Consider the following 14781-nt stretch of genomic DNA (forward strand, 5'->3'; position numbering starts at 1 on the left):
TTTAACCTCTAGCCAAATTTTTTAAACATTGACAATCAGGTACCTTTGAATAATCCTGAATGAACTAAATATTTGAAATAGTTTTTTCTGTTTAAAATTCTGGGCATTTTAGTGTTAACTTTGAAATGTATTTTTCTTTTCTAAAATGTATTCAAAATTTTTTTTGGATTCCTAAAATGCATTTGCCTGCGGGCGCCAACCCCCTCCTTCAATTTTTTTCTACGATTTAACCTCTAGCCAAATTTTTTAAAAACTTGACAATCTGGTACCCTTGAAGAATCCTTGTTTAATGAATTAAATATTTTGAATAGTTTTTTCTGTTTAAGATTCTGGGCATTTTAGATTGTACTTTGTAATGTAAATTCCTTCAGTTAAATTTTTTCAAAATTTTTTTTTTTGGTTTCCTAAAATCCATTTGCCTGCGGGCGCCAACACCCTCCTTCAATTTTTTTTTTATGATTTTACCTCTAGCCAAATTTTTTAAACATTGACAATCAGGTACCCTTTGAATAATCCTTGTTCAACGAAATAAATATTTTAAATAGTTTTTTCTGTTTTATATTCTGGGTATTTTAGATTGTACTTTGTTATGTGTAATCATACAGTTAAATTTCTTCAAAATTTTTTTTTTTGGTTTCCTAAAATGCATTTGCCTGCGGGCGCCAACACCCTCCTTCAATTTTTTTTTATGATTTTACCTCTAGCCAAATATTTTAAACATTGACAATCTGGTACCCCTTAAATAACCCTTATCTTTAATGAACTAAATATTTTAAATAGTTTTAAGAATATGGGCATTTTAGTTTGAACTTTGAAATGTAATTTTCTTCTGTAAAATATTTTCCAAATTTTTTTTTTTTATTTCCTAAAATGCATTTGCCTGCGGGCGCCAACACCCTCCTTCATTTTTTTTTTTTAGGATTTTACCTCTAGCCAAATATTTTAAATATAGACTATAGAGTACCCCTGATTAATCCTTATCCTTAATGAACTAAATATTTTAAATAGTTTTTTCCGTTTTATATACTGGGTATTTTAGATTGTACTTTGTTATGTGTAATCATACAGTTAAATTAATTCAAAATTTTTTTTTGGTTTCCTACAATGAGTTTGCCTGCGGGCGCCAACCCCCTCATTCAATTTTTTTTTTACGATTTAACCAACTAGCCAAATTTTTTAAACTTGACAATCTGGTACCCTTGAAGAATCCTTGTTTAATGAACTAAATATTTTAAATAGTTTTAAGAATATGGGCATTTTAGTTTGAACTTTGAAATGTAATTTTCTTCTGTAAAATATTTTCCAAATTTTTTTTTTTGATTTCCTAAAATGCATTTGCCTGCGGGCGCCAACACCCTCTTTTATTTTTTTTTTTAGGATTTTACCTCTAGCCAAATATTTTAAATATAGACTATATAGTACCCTTGATTAATCCTTATCCTTAATGAACTAAATATTTTAAATAGTTTTTTCTGTTTTATATTCTGGGTATTTTAGATTGTACTTTGTTATGTGTAATCATACAGTTAAATTAATTCAAAATTTTTTTTTGGTTTCCTACAATGAGTTTGCCTGCGGGCGCCAACCCCCTCTTTCAATTTTTTTTTTACGATTTAACCAACTAGCCAAATTTTTTAAACTTGACAATCTGGTACCCTTGAAGAATCCTGAATGAACTAAATAATTGAAATAGTTTTTTCTGTTTAAAATTCTGGGCATTTTAGTGTTAACTTTGAAATGTATTTTTCTTTTCTAAAATGTATTCAAAATTTTTTTTGGATTCCTAAAATGCATTTGCCTGCGGGTGCCAACCCCCTCCTTCAATTTTTTTCTACGATTTAACCTCTAGCCAAATTTTTTAAAAACTTGACAATCTGGTACCCTTGAAGAATCCTTGTTTAATGAATTAAATATTTTGAATAGTTTTTTCTGTTTAAGATTCTGGGCATTTTAGATTGTACTTTGTAATGTAAATTCCTTCAGTTAAATTTTTTCAAAATTTTTTTAGTTTTCTAAAATGCATTTGCCTGCGGGCGCCAACACCTTCCTTCAATTTTTTTTTTATGATTTTACCTCTAGCCAAATATTTTAAACATTGACAATCTGGTACCCCCTTGAATAACCCTTATCTTTAATGAACTAAATATTTTAAATAGTTTTTTTTGTTTAAGAATCTGGGCATTTTAGTTTGTACTTTAGTGATGTGTAATCATACAGTTAAATTTTTTCAAAATTTTTTTTTGGTTTACTAAAATGCGTTTGCCCGTGGGCGCCAACCCCCTCCTTCAATTTTTTTTTTACGATTTAACCCCTAGCCAAATTTTTTAAACATTGACAATCAGGTACCCTTTGAATAATCCTTATCTTTAATGAACTAAATATATTAAATGGTTTTTTTTGTTTAAGATTCTGGGCATTTTAGTTTGTACTTTGTAATGTAAATTCCTTCAGTTAAATTTTTTCAAAATTTTTTTAGTTTTCTAAAATGCATTTGCCTGCGGGCGCCAACACCCTCCTTCAATATTTTTTTTATGATTTTACCTCTAGCCAAATTTTTTAAACATTGACAATCAGGTACCCTTTGAATAATCCTTGTTTAACGAAATAAATATTTTAAATAGTTTTTTCTGTTTTATATTCTGGGTATTTTAGATTGTACTTTGTTATGTGTAATCATACAGTTAAATTTCTTCAAAATTTTTTTTTGGTTTCCTAAAATGCATTTGCTTGCGGGCGCCAACACCCTCCTTCAATTTTTTTTTATGATTTTACCTCTAGCCAAATATTTTAAACATTGACAATCTGGTACCCCTTAAATAACCCTTATCTTTAATGAACTAAATATTTTAAATAGTTTTAAGAATATGGGCATTTTAGTTTGAACTTTGAAATGTAATTTTCTTCTGTAAAATATTTTCCAAATTTTTTTTTTGATTTCCTAAAATGCATTTGCCTGCGGGCGCCAACACCCTCCTTCATTTTTTTTTTTAGGATTTAACCTCTAGCCAAATATTTTAAATATTGACTATCAAGTACCCTTTGAATAATCCTTATCTTTAATGAACTAAATATATTAAATGGTTTTTTTTGTTTAAGATTCTGGGCATTTTAGTTTGTACTTTGTAATGTAAATTCCTTCAGTTAAATTTTTTCAAAATTTTTTTAGTTTTCTAAAATGCATTTGCCTGCGGGCGCCAACACCTTCCTTCAATTTTTTTTTTATGATTTTACCTCTAGCCAAATATTTTAAACATTGACAATCTGGTACCCCTTGAATAACCCTTATCTTTAATGAACTAAATATTTTAAATAGTTTTAAGAATATGGGCATTTTAGTTTGAACTTTGAAATGTAATTTTCTTCTGTAAAATATTTTCCAAATTTTTTTTTTGATTTCCTAAAATGCATTTGCCTGCGGGCGCCAACACCCTCCTTCATTTTTTTTTTTAGGATTTAACCTCTAGCCAAATATTTTAAATATTGACTATCAAGAACCCTTGATTAATCCTTATCTTTAATGAACTAAATATTTTAAATAGTTTTTTTTGTTTAAGAATCTGGGCATTTTAGTTTGTACTTTAGTGATGTGTAATCATACAGTTAAATTTTTTCAAAATTTTTTTTTGGTTTACTAAAATGCGTTTGCCCGTGGGCGCCAACCCCCTCCTTCAATTTTTTTTTTACGATTTAACCCCTAGCCAAATTTTTTAAACATTGACAATCAGGTACCCTTTGAATAATCCTTATCTTTAATGAACTAAATATATTAAATGGTTTTTTTTGTTTAAGATTCTGGGCATTTTAGTTTGTACTTTGTAATGTAAATTCCTTCAGTTAAATTTTTTCAAAATTTTTTTAGTTTTCTAAAATGCATTTGCCTGCGGGCGCCAACACCCTCCTTCAATTTTTTTTTTATGATTTTACCTCTAGCCAAATTTTTTAAACATTGACAATCAGGTACCCTTTGAATAATCCTTGTTTAACGAAATAAATATTTTAAATAGTTTTTTCTGTTTTATATTCTGGGTATTTTAGATTGTACTTTGTTATGTGTAATCATACAGTTAAATTTCTTCAAAATTTTTTTTTGGTTTCCTAAAATGCATTTGCTTGCGGGCGCCAACACCCTCCTTCAATTTTTTTTTTATGATTTTACCTCTAGCCAAATATTTTAAACATTGACAATCTGGTACCCCTTAAATAACCCTTATCTTTAATGAACTAAATATTTTAAATAGTTTTAAGAATATGGGCATTTTAGTTTGAACTTTGAAATGTAATTTTCTTCTGTAAAATATTTTCCAAATTTTTTTTTTGATTTCCTAAAATGCATTTGCCTGCGGGCGCCAACACCCTCCTTCATTTTTTTTTTTAGGATTTAACCTCTAGCCAAATATTTTAAATATTGACTATCAAGTACCCTTTGAATAATCCTTATCTTTAATGAACTAAATATATTAAATGGTTTTTTTTGTTTAAGATTCTGGGCATTTTAGTTTGTACTTTGTAATGTAAATTCCTTCAGTTAAATTTTTTCAAAATTTTTTTAGTTTTCTAAAATGCATTTGCCTGCGGGCGCCAACACCTTCCTTCAATTTTTTTTTTATGATTTTACCTCTAGCCAAATATTTTAAACATTGACAATCTGGTACCCCTTGAATAACCCTTATCTTTAATGAACTAAATATTTTAAATAGTTTTAAGAATATGGGCATTTTAGTTTGAACTTTGAAATGTAATTTTCTTCTGTAAAATATTTTCCAAATTTTTTTTTTGATTTCCTAAAATGCATTTGCCTGCGGGCGCCAACACCCTCCTTCATTTTTTTTTTTAGGATTTAACCTCTAGCCAAATATTTTAAATATTGACTATCAAGAACCCTTGATTAATCCTTATCTTTAATGAACTAAATATTTTAAATAGTTTTTTTTGTTTAAGAATCTGGGCATTTTAGTTTGTACTTTAGTGATGTGTAATCATACAGTTAAATTTTTTCAAAATTTTTTTTTGGTTTACTAAAATGCGTTTGCCCGTGGGCGCCAACCCCCTCCTTCAATTTTTTTTTTACGATTTAACCCCTAGCCAAATTTTTTAAACATTGACAATCAGGTACCCTTTGAATAATCCTTATCTTTAATGAACTAAATATATTAAATGGTTTTTTTTGTTTAAGATTCTGGGCATTTTAGTTTGTACTTTGTAATGTAAATTCCTTCAGTTAAATTTTTTCAAAATTTTTTTAGTTTTCTAAAATGCATTTGCCTGCGGGCGCCAACACCCTCCTTCAATTTTTTTTTTATGATTTTACCTCTAGCCAAATTTTTTAAACATTGACAATCAGGTACCCCTTAAATAACCCTTATCTTTAATGAACTAAATATTTTAAATAGTTTTACGAATATGGGCATTTTAGTTTGAACTTTGAAATGTAATTTTCTTCTGTAAAATATTTTCCAAATTTTTTTTTTTTATTTCCTAAAATGCATTTGCCTGCGGGCGCCAACACCCTCCTTCATTTTTTTTTTTAGGATTTTACCTCTAGCCAAATATTTTAAATATAGACTATAGAGTACCCTTGATTAATCCTTATCCTTAATGAACTAAATATTTTAAATAGTTTTTTCTGTTTTATATTCTGGGTATTTTAGATTGTACTTTGTTATGTGTAATCATACAGTTAAATTTCTTCAAAATTTTTTTTTTACGATTTAACCTCTAGCCAAATTTTTTAAACTTGACAATCTGGTACCCTTGAAGAATCCTTGTTTAATGAAATAATATTTTAAATAGTTTTTTCTGTTCAATATTCTGGGTATTTTAGATTGTACTTTGTAATGTGTAAATAAACAGTTAAATTAATTCAAAAATTTTTTTTGGATTCCTAAAATGCATTTGCCTGCGGGCGCCAACCCCCTCCTTCAATTTTTTTCTACGATTTAACCTCTAGCCAAATTTTTTAAAAACTTGACAATCTGGTACCCTTGAAGAATCCTTGTTTAATGAATTAAATATTTTGAATAGTTTTTTCTGTTTAAGATTCTGGGCATTTTAGATTGTACTTTGTAATGTAAATTCCTTCAGTTAAATTTTTTCAAAATTTTTTTTTTTGGTTTCCTAAAATGCATTTGCCTGCGGGTGCCAACACCCTCATTCAATTTGTTTTTTATGATTTTACCTCTAGCCAAATTTTTTAAACATTGACAATCAGGTACCCTTTGAATAATCCTTGTTTAACGAAATAAATATTTTAAATAGTTTTTTCTGTTTTATATTCTGGGTATTTTAGATTGTACTTTGTTATGTGTAATCATACAGTTAAATTTCTTCAAAATTTTTTTTTGGTTTCCTAAAATCCATTTGCCTGCGGGCGCCAACACCCTCCTTCAATTTTTTTTTTATGATTTTACCTCTAGCCAAATTTTTTAAACATTGACAATCAGGTACCCTTTGAATAATCCTTGTTTAACGAAATAAATATTTTAAATAGTTTTTTCTGTTTTATATTCTGGGTATTTTAGATTGTACTTTGTTATGTGTAATCATACAGTTAAATTTCTTCCAAATTTTTTTTTGGTTTCCTAAAATGCATTTGCCTGCGGGCGCCAACACCCTCCTTCAATTTTTTTTTATGATTTTACCTCTAGCCAAATATTTTAAACATTGACAATCTGGTACCCCTTAAATAACCCTTATCTTTAATGAACTAAATATTTTAAATAGTTTTAAGAATATGGGCATTTTAGTTTGAACTTTGAAATGTAATTTTCTTCTGTAAAATATTTTCCAAATTTTTTTTTTTTATTTCCTAAAATGCATTTGCCTGCGGGCGCCAACACCCTCCTTCATTTTTTTTTTTTAGGATTTTACCTCTAGCCAAATATTTTAAATATAGACTATAGAGTACCCCTGATTAATCCTTATCCTTAATGAACTAAATATTTTAAATAGTTTTTTCCGTTTTATATTCTGGGTATTTTAGATTGTACTTTGTTATGTGTAATCATACAGTTAAATTAATTCAAAATTTTTTTTTGGTTTCCTACAATGAGTTTGCCTGCGGGCGCCAACCCCCTCTTTCAATTTTTTTTTTACGATTTAACCAACTAGCCAAATTTTTTAAACTTGACAATCTGGTACCCTTGAAGAATCCTTGTTTAATGAACTAAATATTTTAAATAGTTTTAAGAATATGGGCATTTTAGTTTGAACTTTGAAATGTAATTTTCTTCTGTAAAATATTTTCCAAATTTTTTTTTTTGATTTCCTAAAATGCATTTGCCTGCGGGCGCCAACACCCTCTTTTATTTTTTTTTTTAGGATTTAACCTCTAGCCAAATATTTTAAATATAGACTATCAAGTACCCTTGATTAATCCTTATCTTTAATGAACTAAATATTTTAAATAGTTTTTTCTGTTCAATATTCTGGGTATTTTAGATTGTACTTTGTAATGTGTAAATAAACAGTTAAATTAATTCAAAATTTTTTTTTGGTTTCTTAAAATGCATTTGCCTGCAGGCGCCAACACCCTCCTTCATTTTTTTTTTTTAGGATTTAACCTCTAGCCAAATTTTTTAAACATTGACAATCAGGTACCTTTGAATAATCCTGAATGAACTAAATATTTGAAATAGTTTTTTCTGTTTAAAATTCTGGGCATTTTAGTGTTAACTTTGAAATGTATTTTTCTTTTCTAAAATGTATTCAAAATTTTTTTTGGATTCCTAAAATGCATTTGCCTGCGGGCGCCAACCCCCTCCTTCAATTTTTTTCTACGATTTAACCTCTAGCCAAATTTTTTAAAAACTTGACAATCCGGTACCCTTGAAGAATCCTTGTCTAATGAATTAAATATTTTGAATAGTTTTTTCTGTTTAAGATTCTGGGCATTTTAGATTGTACTTTGTAATGTAAATTCCTTCAGTTAAATTTTTTCAAAATTTTTTTTTTTGGTTTCCTAAAATGCATTTGCCTGCGGGTGCCAACACCCTCCTTCAATTTTTTTTTTATGATTTTACCTCTAGCCAAATTTTTTAAACATTGACAATCAGGTACCTTTGAATAATCCTGAATGAACTAAATATTTGAAATAGTTTTTTCTGTTTTATATTCTGGGTATTTTAGATTGTACTTTGTTATGTGTAATCATACAGTTAAATTTCTTCAAAATTTTTTTTTGGTTTCCTAAAATGCATTTGCCTGCGGGCGCCTACACCCTCCTTCAATTTTTTTTTTTAGGATTTAACCTCTAGCCAATTTTTTTAAACATTGACAATCAGGTACCTTTGAATAATCCTGAATGAACTAAATATTTGAAATAGTTTTTTCTGTTTAATATTCTGGGCATTTTAGTTTGAACTTTGAAATGTAATTTTTTTCTGTAAAATATTTTACAAATTTTTTTTTTTGATTTCCTAAAATGCATTTGCCTGCGGGCGCCAACACCCTCCTTCATTTTTTTTTTTTAGGATTTTACCTCTAGCCAAATATTTTAAATATTGACTATCGAGTACCCTTGATTAATCCTTATCTTTAATGAACTAAATATTTTAAATAGTTTTTTCTGTTTTATATTCTGGGTATTTTAGATTGTACTTTGTTATGTGTAATCATACAGTTAAATTTCTTCAAAATTTTTTTTTTACGATTTAACCTCTAGCCAAATTTTTTAAACTTGACAATCTGGTACCCTTGAAGAATCCTTGTTTAATGAAATAAATATTTTAAATAGTTTTTTCTGTTCAATATTCTGGGTATTTTAGATTGAACTTTGTAATGTGTAAATAAACAGTTAAATTTATTCAAAATTTTTTTTTGGTTTCCTAAAATGCATTTGCCTTCGGCCGCCAACACCCTCCTTCAATTTTTTTTTTTGATTTAACCCCTAGCCAAATTTTTTAAACATTGACAATCAGGTATTCTTTGAATAATCCTTGTTTAACGAAATAAATATTTTAAATAGTTTTTTTCTGTTTTATATTCTGGGTATTTTAGATTGTACTTTGTTATGTGTAATCATACAGTTAAATTTCTTCAAAATTTTTTTTTGGTTTCCTAAAATGCATTTGCCTGCGGGCGCCAACACCCTCCTTCAATTTTTTTTTTATGATTTTACCTCTAGCCAAATTTTTTAAACATTGACAATCAGGTACCCTTTGAATAATCCTTGTTTAACGAAATAAATATTTTAAATAGTTTTTTCTGTTTTATATTCTGGGTATTTTAGATTGTACTTTGTTATGTGTAATCATACAGTTAAATTAATTTAAAATTTTTTTTTGGTTTCCTAAAATGCATTTGCCTGCGGGCGCCAACACCCTCCTTCAATTTTTTTTTTTAGTAATGTAACTCTAGTTGAATATTTTGTGTTGACTTGAAATTTGATAACTTGGTGCCCTATGAATAATCATTCTTTAATGAATTAAATATTTTGAATAGTTTTTTCTGTTTAAGATTCTGGGCATTTTAGATTGTACTTTGTAATGTATAATCATACAGTTAAATTTTTTCAAAATTTTTTTTTTGGTTTCCTAAAATGCATTTGCCTGCGGGTGCCAACACCCTCCTTCAATTTTTTTTTTATGATTTTACCTCTAGCCAAATTTTTTAAACTTGACAATCTGGTGCCCTATGAGTCATCATTCTTTAATGAATTAAATATTTTGAAAAGTTTTTTCTGTTTAATATTCTGGACATTTTAGTTTGTACTTTGTAATGTATAATCATACAGTTAAATTTATTAATTATTTTGTGGTTAAAAATTTATAAATTTTTAACTTTAATGGCTAAGGATTGAGAATTTAAAACAAGGATCCACGTAAATAGGTTATATATTAATTACTCTATTCATAATAATATCATCAAATATACTTGGTAAAATCATAGGCTGACTGACCGTTTTCGCTCAGAATCGTTTTTCTTATACAATGATATTATATCATTGAATTCAAATTTAACACCATCCATTACAGTGACCCACTTGTAACCTACTGTACAGCAGAGCGACATCCACTTATCCACCTTTTTTCTGTTTTATATTCTGGGTATTTTAGATTGTACTTTGTTATTTGTAAATATACAGTTAAATTTTTTCAAAATTTTTTTTTGGTTTCCTAAAATGCATTTGCCTGCGGGTGCCAACACCCTCCTTCAATTTTTTTTTTATGATTTTACCTCTAGCCAAATTTTTTAAACATTGACAATCAGGTACCCTTTGAATAATCCTGAATGAACTAAATATTTGAAATAGTTTTTTCTGTTTAATATTCTGGGCATTTTAGTTTGAACTTTGAAATGTATTTTTCTTTTCTAAAATTTATTCAAAATTTTTTTTGGATTCCTAAAATGCATTTGCCTGCGGGCGCCAACCCCCTCCTTCAATTTTTTTCTATGATTTAACCTCTAGCCAAATTTTTTAAAAACTTGACAATCTGGTACCCTTGAAGAATCCTTGTTTAATGAATTAAATATTTTGAATAGTTTTTTCTGTTTAAGATTCTGGGCATTTTAGATTGTACTTTGTAATGTAAATTCCTTCAGTAAATTTTTTCAAAATTTTTTTTTTGGTTTCCTAAAATGCATTTGCCTGCGGGTGCCAACACCCTCCTTCAATTTTTTTTTATGATTTTACCTCTAGCCAAATTTTTTAAACATTGACAATCAGATACCCTTTGAATAATCCTTGTTTAACGAAATAAATATTTTAAATAGTTTTTTCTGTTTTATATTCTGGGTATTTTAGATTGTACTTTGTTATGTGTAATCATACAGTTAAATTTCTTCAAATTTTTTTTTGGTTTCCTAAAAAGCATTTGCCTGCGGGCGCCAACACCCTCCTTAATTTTTTTTTTAGTAATGTAACTCTAGCCAAATTTTTTAAACTTGACAATCTGGTGCCCTATGAGTCATCATTCTTTAATGAATTAAATATTTTGAAAAGTTTTTTCTGTTTAATATTCTGGACATTTTAGTTTGTACTTTGTAATGTATAATCATACAGTTAAATTTATTAATTATTTTGTGGTTAAAAATTTATAAATTTTTAACTTTAATGGCTAAGGATTGAGAATTTAAAACAAGGATCCACGTAAATAGGTTATATATTAATTACTCTATTCATAATAATATCATCAAATATACTTGGTAAAATCATAGGCTGACTGACCGTTTTCGCTCAGAATCGTTTTTCTTATACAATGATATTATATCATTGAATTCAAATTTAACACCATCCATTACAGTGACCCACTTGTAACCTACTGTACAGCAGAGCGACATCCACTTATCCACCTTTTTTCTGTTTTATATTCTGGGTATTTTAGATTGTACTTTGTTATTTGTAAATATACAGTTAAATTTTTTCAAAATTTTTTTTTGGTTTCCTAAAATGCATTTGCCTGCGGACACCAACACCCTCCTTCAATTTTAGATTCTGAGCGAAGCGATGAATGTATTGATTTTACAATGATGTGTGTTATTTTTTTATTTTTGTGTCTGTCATCACCTTTTAGGAGAGTAAAAGTGCTTGGATTTTCTTCAACAGTAACTTTTCTGATAAGAAAGTGAATCTAGTTGGTACTTGGGGGGTCAAAAGTAAAAATTTCCCAGTAGTTTTTAAAAGCGACGTGAAAAATTAAGAAAAATTAAGGAAAACAGGAATTTTTACGCAAAATCTGTTTTCGAGAAAATCGATTTTGATTTTTGGTGTAACTCTAAAACAAATGACTGTAGGGAATTTTGACTTAATGTTTATAATTGCATTTCCTATACACCATAACATTTTCCAAATATTTTGACTTATTTTGAGCTGTTTACAGACATTGTCAATTTCCTTTTTTTATAGTTTTTTTTTCTATAAATATCAATAAAATGTTATCTGTTGAGTAAAAAAGTTTGAAAATTTAATAGAAGGCTCTTAGGTTATTGTTTCAAAGGCAGATGAAAAAAATTAAAAATCCTTCGTCACGGTTTTTATTTATAAGCATTTAAAGTTCAAATATTGACAAAATACGGAAAAATCACGAAAATTAGTAAATTATTTTGAGTTGAGAATTCATAAAAATTTTCTTTTTAAATCTAAGATTTGAAAATGTAGTACAAGATTATCCATAAGTTTGTCTACCTTTATCAACAAAAAAAATGTCTACAAGAAAGTCAAATTTAATTTTTATGAGCGTTTTTCAATTTTATTTTTTTTTGTCTACCTGCAGTTTTCACTTTACTCCTCAAATTACCAACCAAAAACCAAAAATGAGCGCTGAAAAAGTAACCATGAACATCGTCGTCGTCGGACAAGTCCAATTAGCCAAGGCCATCAAATCGGTCGCCAAATCCACCCCAAGCCACCCCAGCCACCAGCCAATTGATGGTGAGATAACAATTCTGTAATTTTTTCCATTGATTACAATCAATGGAATTACAATCCGTTGATTTTCCAATATAGTTAGATAATTCTATTGCTTTTCAAATTGTTATAATAATAATTAATATTTCTTAATATTTATTTAAACTAATATTATATAAGTTCATATTTTATTTATGATTTCGGTAGATATTTTTTTTTTATACCGTCGGTTTATATATTATATGTAATATGTACCTACATATAACCATTTATTATATCTATATGCATACTATATAATTATACTATTAGTATTCATTATCAATGGTATAACGTATTTGATTGATTGTTTTATGACAGCGTATAAGTTTATAATTTTTAGATATATTTTCAATAAATTCAGTATTTTATTAATCTAATTAAATTCATAAATACTATTCTTCGATTTAAATTTTTTATGGACGTTATAGCCATGCCGTTACTATTTCACAGGTATGCGTTTAACAAAACCAAATTAAATATAAAAATAAAAGTGACTTCAATGTCGAAAACGTAGATACCTACCTATTATATCTATTCTAAGCGTGAGATCAAATAAAATTAATTATGTATACGTAAATAATATAATATTGTACCTAAAATAGTTTTACAAGCCACGTACAGTGGATGTAGGCGACGCGACAAACAATGTTTTTGTTCGTATAATACAAATTAATTTTTAATAATTAAATATAATTTAGTTCTTATGTAAGTTATTGAATTAACCGTTTGTCTGCAAACGTTATTCTACGATCATTCACACAATGTCATTTATCATAATATTATATTATTGTATTAATTTATTATGTTTTGAATTGTTTCAGACCTGTTAATAACATTCGTCAAGTCTCCATAAATCTCAAATTCAAAAATTCCATAGTCCAAAACTCCAAACAGCACATATATAATGATAATATGTTATTTATTGTGTGTTGACATCGCAAAATAAATCTTCCTTTCTGTCACTCAATTTGTTTGTTTTTCACTTACTCTAAAAATGTAACCTTTTGACTACCGACATCGTTCCAGTTAAGACTAGAGAATATCTATAAAACAATTTATAGAATGGTGCATAATATATAATTTATATTAATATTGTATCACCAGCATTTAGAACTATAGACAGTACCTAAAAAGCCTTATTTTTGATTATATTATCAAGTCACCAATACACTGCAAATTGTAAAGTGTGAGCTTGATATAAATACCATATTGTGTTTCTATACTTAAAATTTTACATTTTTATGATGTACTGTATGTTGTAGATACAATAAATGGTAACGAGCACAAATTTAAAGATAATATCAGAGTTAATTTAAGTTTAATGTAACGACAAAATGTTTTTACCATTTATGGTATTACGTAGTAGATCGGTTATACATACCAAAGTTTAAGACAAGCACAATAATATCAGAGTTATCTCATAGATTCTGTTTGAAACGTTTGTTGTGACGTACTATTAATGGAGTTTACCAATAGTGATATATTTATAATACATACTAATATCTAGTATCAAAACTCGCCATGTTATTGGCAACTACAGCGGGGTTGGACATGTGCCCCGTAAATCCACGTTCCATTATACCCATTTTGGTACTTAACTATTTGTTAAATATTGGCTAGTATGAATTTATTTTGAATAGAACCGTTATAAAATCTTATTAAGTAGGTACATGATACATCTATATTTACAAACAATCGTAACTGCGAACAATAAATATATTTCTTAATAACTTAATACCTGAACAATCGTAACTACCGGCGGACCGACGGACTCGGCGGTATTATAAAATAAAATTTAAAAATATTTTGATTTGTTTTGAACTGTTTAGGAACATTTTAAGTTTCCAATTTTATAAGTCTTTATTTCTATGAATGTCAATAAAACTTTATTTGTTGGGTAAAAAAGCTTGAAAATTTAATACAAGGCTCCTACTATATTGTTACAATGACATTTAAAAAATATTAAAAATCCTTAGTCACAGTTTTTTTTATACGTATTAAAGTTCAAATCTTGACAAAACACGAAAAAATACAAGATTTTCAAGTTTGTCTACCTTTATCAAAAAAAGAATGTCTACAAGAAAGTCAAATTAAATTTTTATGAGCGTTTGAAGTTCATATTTTTACAATATTGGATATTCACTAGATTTCTCATGTAGTGATTTTGCTATTTTGTTGTTACTCAAAAACGAATAACTGTAGATACATAACAATTTTGCTGGATTTTTATATTTTCATTTTCTATACACCATAACATTTTAAAAATATTTTGACTCTTTTTGAGCTGTTTACAGACATTGTCAGTTTTTAATTTTTTTAGTTCTTTTTTTCTTTAAATATTAATACAATTTTATTTGTTGGGTAAAAAAGCATGAAAATTGAATGCAAGGCTCCTGATG

At 27.6% G+C, this 14781-nt stretch overlaps 1 long non-coding RNA gene across 1 annotated transcript in view; it reads left to right on the forward strand.

Moving 5' to 3' along the window:
- LOC132939118 (uncharacterized) overlaps positions 1–13349 on the forward strand; it is a 29712-nt gene extending 16363 nt beyond the window's left edge. The window contains exons 5-6 of the long non-coding RNA XR_009663955.1: positions 12210–12367; positions 13204–13349. This is a non-coding gene — a long non-coding RNA (uncharacterized LOC132939118). The remainder of the gene's footprint in view (positions 1–12209; positions 12368–13203) is intronic.
- Positions 13350–14781: the final 1432 nt, after the last annotated feature.

Source organism: Metopolophium dirhodum, chromosome 2 (genome assembly GCF_019925205.1).
Source record: "Metopolophium dirhodum isolate CAU chromosome 2, ASM1992520v1, whole genome shotgun sequence".
In the NCBI taxonomy this organism is placed as follows: domain Eukaryota; kingdom Metazoa; phylum Arthropoda; class Insecta; order Hemiptera; family Aphididae; genus Metopolophium; species Metopolophium dirhodum.